This window comes from Panthera leo, chromosome B2 (assembly GCF_018350215.1).
Source record: "Panthera leo isolate Ple1 chromosome B2, P.leo_Ple1_pat1.1, whole genome shotgun sequence".
Taxonomy (NCBI): domain Eukaryota; kingdom Metazoa; phylum Chordata; class Mammalia; order Carnivora; family Felidae; genus Panthera; species Panthera leo.
In genome coordinates, this window is record NC_056683.1 from 20,947,547 (window position 1) to 20,962,454 (window position 14,908).

A 14,908-nucleotide genomic window follows, 5' to 3' on the forward strand; every position below is an offset into this window, starting at 1 on the left:
ACCCAGACTCACAGCCCTGTTCAATCTGTTTACAAAACAGGAGAAGAGGTGAAAAGTACAATCCACCAATTACACACCTCTGGCTGCCATTACTTCGCAGCCTATCTTCTGACTTCCTGAACTCCTTTAGGTATTCCCAGGAAGGCAAATAGCTTCCAGCTAACCAAACATTCCAGGTTTGGGAAGACAATGGCTTCCATTTATCTTTCTCTAAGGATGATAAAGGAAGAGAAAAGGATGAAATAGAAGATTGACATGAGAGATGGAATCCAGATGTACACACATTAGTTGTCCAAATTGGCTCATCTCATGGAAGGCTCCACGGTGAAGTTGGGGATCAGAAGACCATAGTTCTGATCTTTGTGCCACAATTTACTTGGGCAAGAGCTCAATTTCTTCACGTGCAGGAGGGAAACAATAATACATACCCTGCCAACTTTATAATATGTGAACATTCTTGAAAATAGAAATATTGTATAAAGCTAAGGTATCACCCATGAAACCAAAAGCTCTTTGCTAGCTGTGAGATTTTAACCTTTAGTGTTTTTGTCTTTAATCCCCCATGAATCAATAAAACTCCCTTTGGGAGACATTTAACGTTCATTCATTTTAAAAACAATTAAGCATCTACTATGTGCTACACAATAAGCTCAGCACTGATCACATGAAGGTGAGTAAGGCAGGGTTCCTGTTCTGTGGGATATCACATCTGTAATAGGAAAAATAAATCACTGCAATATGTTACATATGTTATTACAAAGGTATGTTTATAGAACTGTGGGAGCACAGCAGAAGGTTTAGCTTGTTTCTTACCACCAAGTTCTAAAAGGTCCCAATCCAAAATCTGGCAAAGTCCTCACGAGCTGACCTGACTAAGGTCAGCTATTTTTTTCCCTGCCACTTGTAGATACCTCCCCTCGTACTGTTAGAGACAGATCACTGACATGTAACTTTCTCTCGGGCTGCCCTTAGAGATGACCTTGTGGTTAGGTAAGAGGCATCAGTCATATCTTGAGCATATTTTTGAAACTAAACAGAGCACCTTGATTTCAATGAGATTAGGAGGGATCATTTACTTGCTCAAAATCCCATGGGAACTCTCATATCTCTATGTTGGTTAAATGATATCCCTTGGCCACAGAGAAGATTTACAACCCATGAGTTAAAATGGCTATTCTGCCTGCCAGGGGAACAGTATTTTAACAAATGATAACCACAGAAGCTAGGATTGGAACTGTAATGCCAGTAAAATGCCTATTAAAATAGCAGATAATTTAATTCTTGGTAATTGCATATACCTTTGCCTTTTCTTTCTTACTCTTCCATTTGTATGAATAAATTAGAATCCTCCACAAATAATTAAATCTGGGTTCTCAATATCCCCAAAATAAGATTGATCTCTCCTTCTTCAAGTTGAAACTACTCATTGCAGAAAACAATTTGATAAAGCATATAAATTTCATTTCAGAAATAGGAAAACGTTGGCAAAACATATACATTAGCCCCATTCGACTTTTATTATCCTTGGTTCAAATGTCCTTCAGGAACACGAAGGTGTTTCTGTTTGTAGTGGTTTTCCGTTTTTACCAGGAGAAGGTGGTTAACTTTTTAAAAATTTTAAAAGCTGAGAGAAACATCTCAAATCCATTTTCTGCCACTGTAGTGAAAAGATTTTGTTGTTGATGCCACTTGTTTGGGTTTTCACACAGGTGATATTTAATAAATGGTACTATCCTTTTTTTTTTTTTTAAGTTTGTTTATTTATTTATTTTGAGAAGACAGAGATAGCGTGAGTGGGGGAGGGACAAAGAGAAGGGGAGACAGAGAATCTCAAGCAGGCTCCTCACTGTCAGCACAGAGCCCAACACGGGGCTCGAACTCATGAAACCATGAGATCATGACCTGAGCCGAAACCAAGAGTCAGACGCTTAACAGACTGAGCCACCAACGTGCCCCTATCATTTAGGTTTTAAGAGTATGTTTTTTGACTGCCTCTAATTGGATAGCATGGATACTGGGGATTCATCCGTCCTGTCCTGCCTGATCCTCTTTTTCATTAAGAGCCCAAGTTGCAAGGTAGGGCGTCTTGAGGTTAAGGGTATGGATGATGGTGAGCACAGCTATGGACCACCTAGAGGCCACCCTACCCTTGGCCAAGTGACTTCTGACCCACCAACCTAAACAATAACTCACATTAATTTTTAGTAGGTAAGCCACACAGTCAATAAATATAATACACGTGCCAATTAAGTTAGCCTTTTCAATATGCTCTCAAAGTAATTTTTTAAGCTTGCCATGATTGTTAGGAATCGTCAATCTGTCATGTTGGGACTGGAACACTTACTCAGACTTCTATAAATATAAAACCAGGATGCAGATTATTGCTGGTAAAGCCAGTTATCAGCAAATGTCACATCAATATACAATGTGCTTATAGCCACATGAAGAAAATTGTGACTAGCTACTTAGCCTTTACAGGAGGAATTCAAAATTTATGTTCCATAGAGAATTTCTGAAACAAAAGCTGCCTTAAAGAATTTTTATACCTATTCTTCTCAAAACTTTTAGAGCCTTGGAACTCTCTTTATAAAAGAAACCCTATGAGAACAGCCAGCAATCGAAATAGATCATGATAGTGCCAGACTAGTCATAGCTTGGTGGAACCCAGTATCCACCCATGGGACCTGCCCCATGCCTTCTGATGCTCTGGCCCCAGAAAGATTTCCCCAACGAAAGTGCCATATAAACTAAAATCCACATTTTATTTTATTTTGTTTTTAGTTGTTTTAATGTTTCTTTTTGAGGGAGAGACACAGAGTGTGAGCAGGGGAGGGAGACACAGAATCCAAAGCAGGCTCCAGGCTCTGAGCTGTCAGCACAGAGCCTGATGTGGGGCTTGAACTCACAGACCATGAAATCATGACCTGAGCTTAAGTTGGGCGCTTCACCAACTGAGCCACCCAGGCGCCCCCAAAACACACATTTTAATGAAAAAAAAAATGGTCCTGGAGAGGTTAAGACAGTTTCCTGAGTGATTTAATAAATAAAATATTAGAATTCTGTCTGTTTCTGGCCTCATGCCCTTTCCACTATGTCAAAATTCCTGTACAATCAGACATGAAAGCATATTATTTCTGAGCAGTGATTTGTTATCAGTTTAAACCCAACAAACTATCCTGTTGATTGTATCCTCCTACACTAGACATATAGGATGTCTGGAAATTCAGTAAAAGTAATCAGCCTGCTCTACAGAAGTCACACCAAAAAAACGTGTTCATTATTTTTAGTCCTGTTCTTATAGCATAGGTGAGGTGATTGTTTTTCCTGGTGTCTTTAAATCACAGTGCATATTTTTGTTTAGTTTTAGTTTTTTTTTTTTTTTTAACATTTATTCATTTTTGAGAGACAGAGAGAGCGCAAGCGGGGGAGTCGCAGAGAGAGAGGGAAATACAGAATCCGAAGCAGGTTCCAGACGCTGAGCTGTCAGCACAGAGCCAATGCAGGATTCAAACTCACTGACTGTGAGATCATGACCTGAGCTGAAGTCGGATGCCAGCCGACTGAGCCACCCAGGCACCCCTAGTTGTTTTTCTTTTTTTTAATACAGCTTTCATCATTTAGAAAAAGTGAAATTAGAGATTCATATACAAACAACGTAAAATCAGGATAGAAACAAAGCCATAGATGATCTGATATCTAACTTTGGGTAGAGTGTAATGGAAAGGAAATGTCACCTAATCTCTGAAGTGACCATCTTTCAAAATTAGAGACATTCGTAAGCAAAATAGCAAGTTCCTGCAACCATTATCATTTTATCATCAGGAAGGATTTATTGCATGTATATTGTTTCCCTGCTGCAAAGAGAAATATCCACATAAGGGAATTTAAAGAGTAAGTTCCTATCTTTAACTATCTTGACATCTAAAGTATCTAAAGCAGGAGACAAAATATGAAACATAAACCAAGTGCTAGTATTCACAAAGACACAAGAAGTGAGCATCTAAACAGAGCGGTAGCTGGAGAGAAAAATTCTCAGCTTCAGTAGACTCTCCTGATCTAGGGTTGAAATAGTTTCATTTTGTCGGAGACTTGGTAAGATTACAGATCTCAGGGAAAAAACTCTATGCAGATTCTTCCACAGCACCCAGAAAAAAACTGAGGTGACAAGAATTTACGTTCCTTATCAAATTCCCAGCCTATGAGGGGCAAAATCTAGATTAGACCTGAGAGTTTGCTAGCAAATCAAGTAAAATATTTGCTTAGAAGGATGAATCCAAAGTTGGGGTTTTCCCCCCATCATTGTAAAAGTATGTTTGTTTGGTGTAAAACAAACAAAAACTCACAAATGGTAGAAGGGAATGCAGAGAAGCTAAGAACATTTTGTCTATAATTATACCACCCAGGTGAAGTGATCACACTATGCATTTTTGGTAGATTTCCTTCCAGTTTTCTTTTCCACTGAATTTCTTACCTGATGTCAGATTATATAAATTTGTTTCCAGCATTAATTTAGCATTATACCATGAACATTCCCAGCCTCATCTAAAATGTCTTATTAGCATTATTTTAAAAGGTGCGTACCATTTTGTTGTTTTTAAAGGTTCTTTTAAAGTGGCTATCTGCAGATCCTGGAACGTCCTATACGAGAGATCCTCCCCATTCTAGAATTTTTCACATCAGTGGCAAATAGTATCCACTGCGGATGGAAAATGAGACAGGGTGAGGCAGAAATGAAGCAGTGAGCCATCGCTTCATGGAAGACAGTCACAACAACATCAAACATGTTTAGGACAACAATCCTGCCCTGTCATAGCCCAGCAAGTCCTTGCAGGGTCTTCTGGCAATCCTTCTGTAGCCCTCAGTATAAGGGTTACAGACCTCAGAAACCAGAGGTTTGTTTCCTGAAACCTTGAGTAATCCATGGAAATGGGTGCTGTGGAAGCTCTAAGAGACTGGGCCACTTCTGGTTTCTTTAATGAGCTCCTCAGGATTTAGTGAACTGAACACTCATCTCCAAATGAGAAACCTTCCCTTTAGCAAGCTTTGGATTCAAGAAAAAGTCATGCACATCAGGAGGAGAGCCCACAGGATTGTTTCTTCTGCCATCAATTAATGCCCATTGCAACAAATTCAACTGGATCTGATTTGTGTGTTTTTTACTGATTGGCAGAAGTTTCACCTGGAACGTGCAAACCATGCTGACGTCAGACAGAAACGTTTCACATTTGGGAAAGAGAGCACAGATCTGTAGCAGTTTCAGCAAACCTGCGAAGCAGTTCTGTCTTGCAAAGGTGGGTGTGGAGAGCGACGCGCCATTCTGCCAGTCTCGTTAAACCTGTCTGGTAGCTCCCTGAAGTTTTAACTGCTTAACAATTTGGCTTCAGGTGGAATCAAGCAAAGCATCTGGAGTCCTTTCCCACCAAGGTACTGAGGAGACATGTCACCTGTCATCTCCAAACAATCTTTTATTTTGCTTTACTGAGTAAGGGAAAAATAACCTCCTGATTCAAAATCAGAATTACTGCATCCTAAAACAAAAAAATCAATATTTCTGTTGGTTTTGCAGCCGTGAGAAAATATGTAATATACAAAAGGAGGGTTTTTTAAAACCTTTTTAACTACAAAGGGAGTTGTCTTTGTAAGAGGGACTTATATTAATATGAAAAACATTTTCATCCCAGTGTTATCAATACAAATAAGTGTTAAGAAAATGAATGTGTTTATATAATCAGGAATGTAGAAAGAAGGCAAATGTATTGTAAAGTAAAACAAACAAACAAACAAAATGATGGGGGCCCTGGTTGGCTTAGTCCATAGAGCATTTGACTCTTGATCTCAGGGTCATGAGTTCAAACCCCATGTTGGGTGTGGAGCCTATTTGAAAAGAATAAATAAATTTTAAAAAATTAAAATTCATTTTTTTGAGAATTCACCTAAATTTGGTTGTTTCAGTTTATTCATTTATATTGAAGTTAGTTAGTATACAGTGTATTATTGGTTTCAAGAGTAGAATTTAGTGATTTATCACTTCCATATAATACCCAGTGCTCATCCCAACAAGTGCCCTCCTTATACCCATCACCCATTTAGTCCATCCCGCCACCCACTTCCCCTCCAGCAACCCTCAGTTTGTCTAAGAGTCTGTTATGGTTTGCATCCCTCTCTGTTTTTATTTTATTTTTCCTTCTCTTCCCCTGTGTTCATATGTTTTGTTTCTTAAACTCTACATAAAAAGTGATTCATTTCTTTAAAAAGGCAATTTTTAAGCCACATATACAGTGTGGTCAGATTGTTTACATTAAAAAGTATATGTTAGAAAAGACATATGAAGTTGATCTTAAGGTGTAGAGGTTATTGATGGGAAGTGGCTACATAGAACACTTACTTGTTGGAGTATACATTTCTAATAATAGATTTTTAAAATAAAGCTATGCAATTTTGTAGGAAAATGGTAGCTTCCATATCTAGTTTTGAAAATGAAGGGGAGATTCCCCAATACTTGAGTCATAAAAATTTGGTGTTCATCAATGTGAGAATAAAAATTATAAATTCATTTATTTCTACAACACCTTACAGGGCTTTTAAAAAAATGTTTTAATTGTAATAAAATAAATATAATTTAAAATTTACCGTTTTAATCGTTTTTGAATGTACAATTCAGTGGGATTAAGTATATTCACAATGTATGCAACCACCACCACCCATTGCTAGAATTTTTCATCATCTGGAGCAGAAACTCTGTACCCATTAAACACTAACACCCTTATCCCCTCCCCTAACCCAGCCCCTGGGAACATCTGTTCTATTTTCTATCTCTATAAATTTGACTATTCCAGACTCCTCGTATAAGTGAATCATACAATATTTGTTATTTTTTGTCTGGCTCATTTCACTGAGAATGATGTCTTCAAGGTCCAACCACGTTGTAGCCTGGGTCGGAATTCCCTGCTTTTTAAGGGCTAAATAATATTCTATTGTATGTATAGACCACATTTTGTTTATCCATTCATCCGTCAGTGGACATTTAGGTTGCTTCTACCTTTTGGCTATTACAAATAATGCTACTATGTTGTTTTTTAAGTAGTAAAATTATTATAAACTTACTCTTCCCTTTATAACTTCCCTCTTCCCAGAATTAATAACTGTGCTATTTATTTATTTATTTATTTATTTATTTATTTATTTATTGTTGCTTCACTATCTGTTATTACTAATTTATTCCCAAACTCTCCCCTAGTTGAGGAAATATTTTCTCAACACAAACATCCACAACAGGTATTCTGTTAATTTCATCTTCTTAAAGAAATCCTTCCTGGTTGGGGGGGAGGGGGTGGTGGTGGGAGATGGGTGAACCGAGAGAAGGAAGTCAAAAGACAAACTTCCAGTTACAAGGGCACCCGGGTGGCTCAGTTGGTTAAGCGTCTAACTCTTGGGTTTCGGTTTAGGATCTCATGGTTTGTGAGTTCAAGCCCCCCATTGCACTGTGCTGACAGTGCAGAGCCTGCTTGGGATTCTCTCTCTCCTCTCTGCCCTTCCCCTGCTTATGCTCTCTCTCTCTCTCTCTTTCATTCTCAAAATAAATAAGCATTTGAAACAAAAAAAAACTTCCAGTTACAAAATAAGTCATGCGGATATAATGTACAGCATGGTGACTATAGGGTTTTTTAAATGTTTGTTTGTTTGTTTATTTATTTATTTGTTTATTTATTTATTTATTTATTTTTAGAGAAAGAGAGCTGAGGAGAGGCAGAGGGAGAGAGAGAGAATCCCAAGCAGCCTCCAAACTACCAGAGCAGAGCCTGATGCATGGCTCGACATCATGAACTGTGAGATCCTGACCTGAGCTGATATCAAGAGTCAAACACTTAACTGACTGAACCACCCAGGTGCCCCAACATGGTGACTATAGTTAATAGTACTGTGTTGCATATTTGAAAGAGAGTAGGTCTTATAAGTTCCCATCACAAGAAAAACATTTTTTATTGTAACCATATGTGGTGATGGATGTTAAACTAGCTTGTGATTAAAAAAAAAAAATCCTTCCTGGAATCTTACGGCTTGCTCTAATCTGAGCTGACTGCTTCTCAGACCCGCTTCTCCACAGTTGACCTGGGAGATCCTTCACTGTCACCCTTCCTTTGCCTGCTGTGTGTTGGTTATACCTTCTGTTTTCTGGATCCTATGTCTTTCATTCTCTTGGTTTATTCCCTCATTTTGATGGCACTTGCCTTCCACCAACCTTACTGAGAAAAACTGCATGGGAGATACCTTTTTTTGAGAACTCGTGTGTCTGAAAGTGTCCTTATTCCACCACATACTTGACTGATAATTTGAGTACAGAATTCTAGATTGGAAATCATTTTCCCTCAGATTGTCAGAAGCACTGGCTCTATTGACTTCTGTTTGCAGAGTTGCTGCAACCACTCTGAGCTCTAAACCACTCTGGTTCTCTGTACATTTTATGAAACTTTCAGTAATCAGGATGTTCTACTATTTTTAGATAATAAAATTTAGGGAGTTCCACCTAAACACCATTCTTGTTTGGTCCCCAGTGCAGGAGAAAAAGAGTATATTATGGTTCTCAGAGACAGGAACAAAGTCAGCAGTCATTAAACATGGCAGTTATTGGAAGAAGAGGAAAGTGGATATTTTTTTTAATTTAACACAAACGGTAAATAAATGAGTGAATCTTCCTTATGAGTAGGAGAAAAGAGGGCCCTTTTTTCCTCTCTTATCCTTCTTCCTTCCTTCCTTCCTTCCTTCCTTCCTTCCTTCCCTCCTTCCTCCCTCCCTCCCTCCCTTCCCATCTCTCTTTTTATTTCTTTCCACAGATGGTTTCTTTATCTGGGAAAAATCATTTCCTCCACGGAGACAGACCTCTCTCCTGGAAATGCAGCCTGCTCTAACTCTACTTCCTAGGCTCCACCTACTTGTTCCTGGTCAAATTAAAATGGAGTGGCAAGAGAGGTCCACAAGGCCACCCCAGTGACAGGAGAAGGAGGAGTGACCTCACCAGGCTTCACCTGTGCTCTTTATCACCAGGGGAGCCATCGAGCACCTGCTGTCCATCCCTTCTCAGCAGGTCAGCCCCACCCCCCACCCCTCACCTGGCTCTCACTCTACCTCATCTAATTCACCTTTTTCCATTCAAGTGAATCTCTCCTGCTGGCAATTGAGCTGCCTCAGTTCAGTTTCACATTCCATAGATTAATCAATTCCATAGAGTAATCCATTTCCTAACCCTAACCACTGTTTATCTCCCAAAATCTCTAAGAAAACAAAACCCAGCCTGGTCCCTAAGTCACCTTTACTTCTTGACTAAGTTAATGCCACATGCTCCATACATCTCATCAATGTAACCTTCTGATTTAAGCTGGTCTCCTCTCCAGCTAAACACTCACCTACAATGAAAATGAAAATGTCATTGTGTATATTTCAAGTGTCACTATGCATGTTAGTAAATGGTTTCAATGGCCATATTAAAAATTCATAAAGGATAGAGAAGACACAGGGACTACAGCCCTTCCCTTGCTCTGTCCTTTGTCTCTCTTTGTTCCCATAGTGGTCACAATGGACAGGGACTTGATCATGTCCTATTCAGAGTGGATTGCCCCATTCCCTTCCCCACTCCATACCACACACCAGCACCAGACTAACCTTATGGAAAGTTCTCCTCATGTTCTTCTTCTCCTCAAAACCTTCCTGGACTCCCCACTGTCAGCAGATAAGAGACACACTCCCCAGCCTGCCATTCCAAGCCCTCCACAACTGTATTCCAATCTACCCTCTACACACACTGTGTTTCCCTGCCTCCATACCTTGGTTTGTACCCATCTCCCACTGCAATGCCCTCCTACCTTTTCCACACATTCTGTTAGGTTCTTGTCAAGTCTTCCTCCTTTATGAGATCCTCCCAGGTCACCAAAGTTTGTGGTTCGTTTTCAAAGTTCATCTAATCATCTATCTGTCTATCCATCCATTCCTTCATTTAGTAAAAAAAAAAAAAAAAAAAAAAAAAAAAAAAAAAATTTTGAGTACTTAGCCAAGCATTGTACTAAATTTTGGAGAAGCAAAAATAAATAAGTCATCCTCCCAATGCTGGCAGGATTGACAATATAATAGAACAGATAGTAGCTACCATTTACTGTGAACATACTATATACCAGGTGTAGTACAAAGCATTTAAAACATTTGCCATAGTTATCTTCAGAATAACACTGTGAGGGAGGTATTGAGATTCTGATTTTATTGATTTATTTATTGATTTACTGATATTATTGATGATAAAATGGAGTCAGCAGTGTCAGGTTACCTGTCCATGGTCATTCACATGGTAATTAGCAGAGCCAAGAAAAAGAGTCTATAAAAACCCGTCCTAAGGTCTTGACTCCTACGTGACACATTCTCTCTCACCACACTACCCACTTCTTTCTCTTTCTCTCTCCCCATTCCTTCCTCCCACTCTTTCCTCTGAGCTCAAAGCATTTGACAATTTTGATCATGTACTACACATTTTCTCTTCACATTTCCTTGACTGGTTATTTGATATTTTGTATACTTATACCATATTTCCCCAATTAGAGTTGCAAATGCCAAGAGACAGAGGGAATTAGGAGAGGATGGGATAAAAAATATGACTTTTACAGAGTAGGATTAATATATTTGTTCCACTTGTAATAACAGCTTTGTAATGTCAACACCTCAATACTTTATTGAACTAGGAGGAGATCATCCATACATTAAATACAAATCACTAACACTTGCAAACAATGACTCCCAAACTTTTAAATTATGAGGACCATTTTATTGTTAAAAATTGCAAACCTGCACGTAAGCAAAGTTACACTTCTGACTGCAACTGACGGAGCAAATACAACTGTGTATCTCAATACTGTTGAGAAATAATACACGTAAGTATAAAATATTATTTATGCAGTTATATTTAATGCTTGCAAACCCATGACAAATGCTTCTGGTCTCTTCAGGCATCCACATCGCAGAGACTAGAAACCACTGATATGAGTTTGCTGACCCTGAGCTGAGAGTAGACAGGATGATGTCACCTTGTAAAGTGCATTCTTCCCTTCTGAGTCCAGAATTCTTTTATGAAGAGGAATCTTAATTTAGGGCAGAGCTCTGACTTGTATGTGTCTTCTGTATTCAACAAGAATACAAAAGGGGGTTGGGTCCCAGCTCACTGATTACGCAATGCAATTAGTACAGGTGTTAATGGGATTAACAGTAGTGGATTCAGTGGAACAAATTTATACCCAATTCAGCAAATTCATTTTAACTGGCACTTACCTCTCCATAATACAGATCTCACAAAAGTTTGAGCTAACAGATATGGGTTTGGTCAAAGCTGAAAATATACTAATTGTCAATTGATAACAGAATGGATGCCATGGGAAGAAGAGAATCACCCTCTCACCTCTCTTGCCTTCTGTAGAAACTTTTATCATAAATCTTTGCATTTTATCTAAAGGCAAGGCACGCCTGGATGGCTCAGTCGGTTAAGCGGCCGACTTCGGCTCAGGTCATGATCTCGCGGTCCGTGAGTTCGAGCCCCGCGTCGGGCTCTGTGCTGACAGCTCAGAGCCTGGAGCCTGTTTCGGATTCTGTGTCTCCCTCTCTCTGACCCTCCCCCGTTCATGCTCTGTCTCTCTCTGTCTCAAAAATAAATAAACGTTAAAAAAAATTAAAAAAAAATAAAGGCAAGGCTATATTATCTGGCTAGAGAGTGTTTGTGAATGTGCCTGCAAGAAATCATTGGAAGCACCAAATATATGACTTACTGCATAACAGGAAAACACTATTCAGTATTTTTTTCATACATCTACCTAATGCTTCCTTAAGGAGGCCTAAAGATCCTCCTGACATGAGACTTTAAACCATAGGCAACACACAAGTGTAGGCTGTGACTCTCACCAGAGTAGTAGAGCTGAAAGGAGAGAGGGCAGCCTAAAATCCAGTAAGCAATTACCCCACGAAGAAACAGGCCCACTCATTACGGGGTGCAATCCATTGTTGTTGCCTAATTGACAAAGTGATTAGGTTTAATTTTAAAAGTAATAATGATCTGGATTTATTTGAATCTAACCCATCCAAAGTTTATACTTATTTATTATAGAGAAACATGCACAAAACTATTATCTTCATCCCAAAATGTATGTAAAGCTTTCATTATGTGCATGCCATAATTAAAAGCAACCACTGTCTATTTTAAGAGGTGAGGTGTCTCTTGTACTGTAAAGGTCAGATCTATAAATATTCTATTTGAGCTCCTAAGTCTCTGTCCTATATGAAGAACAGAACTTTTCCTTGGAAAGTCCAGCCTTCACACAATGCTTAGCACATAATAGGGCTCAGAAAAATGAATTCATGAATGAGTTAGTGAATGGGATGTCTGTGGTTTCAGCAAACAGATGTCCAAACCCAGACACTCCACCCTTATTCAAGGAAAACAGAGGCTCAGACTCAGGCTGATAACCAAAAAGCCATACATTCTAACAGTTGGGTTTCTACTCATTTCTCCCTTCCAGATCTGAATTTCTTATCGTTATTTATGTATTTATAGTTTATTTATTTATTTTGAGAGAGTGTGAGCAAGGTGGGGGTGCAGAGAGAGAGGGAGAGAGAGAATCCCAAGCAGATTCTCTGCTGTCAGCACAGAGCCTGATGAGGGGCTTGAACCCACAAACCATTAGATCATGACCTGAGCTGAAACCAAGAGTTGGATGCTTAACCCACCGAGCCACCCAAGGGCCCCTCTTATAGTCTTTAAAAAAAAATCTTTAGGGGGCACCTGGGTAGCTCTGTCAGTTGAGCATCCGACTGGGGTCATGATCTCACGGTTCGTGAGTTCAAGCTCCATATTGGGCTCTATGATGATAGCTTGGAGCCTGGAACCTGCTTCTGATTCTGTATCTCCCTCTCTCTACCCCTCCCCCACTTTCATTCTGTCTCTGTCTCTTTCAAAAATAAATAAACATTTAAAAAAAATTTTTTTAATCTTTAGGGGTGGAGCGCCTAGATACCTCGGTTGGTTGGGTACCCAACTTTGGCTTAGGTCATGATCTCACCAGTTCATGAGTTCAATCCCCACATCGGGCGTGCTACTGTTGGTGCAGAACCCACTTCTGGCCTTCTGGTCCTCTCTCCCTGCCCCTCCTCTGCTCACTGTCTCTCTTTCTCCCCAAAATAAACAAACATTAAAAAAAAAAGTCTTTAGTGGTGCCTGGTTCAGTTGGTGGAGCATGTGATTTGATCTTGGGGTTGTGAGTTCAAGCCCCACTGTTGGGTATAGATATTACTTAAAAATAAAATCTTGGCGGGGGGCACCTGGGTGACTCAGTTAGTTAAGCATCTGATTCTTGATTTCTGCTCAGGTCATGATCTCATGGTTCATGAGATCAAGCCCCACATTGGGCTCTGAGGCTCAGCATGGAGCCTGCTTGGGATTCTCTCTCTTCCTCTTTCTCTGTCCCTCCCCCCACCCCCAGTCTCTCTTTTTCTCTCTCAAAATAAATAAATAAACTTAAAATAAAATGTTGGAGTGCCTGGGTGGCTCAGCCAGTTCAGTGTCTGACTTCGGGCTTGGGTCATGGTCTTGCAGTTGGTGAGTGTGAGCCCTGCATCGGGCTTGCTGCTGGTAGTACAGAGCCCACTTTGGATCCTCTGTCTCCCTCTCTCTCTGCCCCTCCTCCGCTGACATTCTCACTTACAAAAGTAAAAATTAAACATTAAAAAAAATAAAATCTTTAAATAAACAATTTTTAACATATGCTTATTTCTCTTGTATGAAAATATGACTATAATTAATATTAAAATGACACCATGGAATATTGAATTCACTGACTAAATTTATTTATTTATTTAGAAGAACGAGTGGGAGACAGGGAAAAGGGAGAGAGAGAGAATCTTAAGCAGGCAGCACGGAGCCCACTGCAGGGCTCAATCTCACAAACCGTGAGATCATGATCTGAGCCAAAATCAAGAGTCAGATGCTTAGCTGACTGAGCTACCCAGGAGCCCCCACGGACTTGTTTTAATAATAGGGATTTAGATGATTCAAAGGTTGTCATTTTAATCAGAAAACTTAACTGATGGTGACGTAATGGGTTTTCATAACATGGAAGATAGTTTTTATTGAAGTATAATTGACATGCAGTATCCTATTAGTTCAGGTGTCCATCCTAGGGTCTGATATTTGTACACACTATGAAATGCTCCCCACGATAAATCTAGTTACCTCGTGTCACCAAAGTTATTGAAATATTATTGATTATATTCCCTATGCTGGACTTTTCATCCCTGCAACTTCTTTCTTTTATAACTGCAAGTTTGTACCTCTTAATGCCCTTCACTTATTTTGCCCCACCCCCACCCCCCTCCCAGCTCTGGTAGTCTACAGCTTGTTTCCTGTATCTATGAGTCTGTTTCTGTTCTCTTTTTGTTCATTTGTTTTGTTTTTTATAGTCCACATGTACGTGAAATCGTACAGTATTTGTCTTTCTGTCTGACTTGCTTCAGTTAGCATAATACCCTCTAGGTGCATCTGCATTGTTGCAAATGACGAGATTTCGTTCTTTTTTATGGCTGAGTAATACTCCACTGTGTGTACATACCACCTCTTTGTCCATTCATCTATCGATAGACACTTGGGTTGCTCCCATATTTTTGCTGTTGTAAATAATGCTGCCGTGAAAATAGGGGTACATATATCCTTCAGATGGGTGTTTTCTTTGGATAGATATCCAGAAGTGGATTGCTGGATTTTTTTGAGAAATCTCCATACTGTTTTCCATAGTGGCTACACCAATTTACATTCCGACTAACAGTGCGTGAGGGTTCCCTTTTCTCCGCATCCTTGCCAACACTTTTTCTTTTTTTGCCTTTTTTGATAATA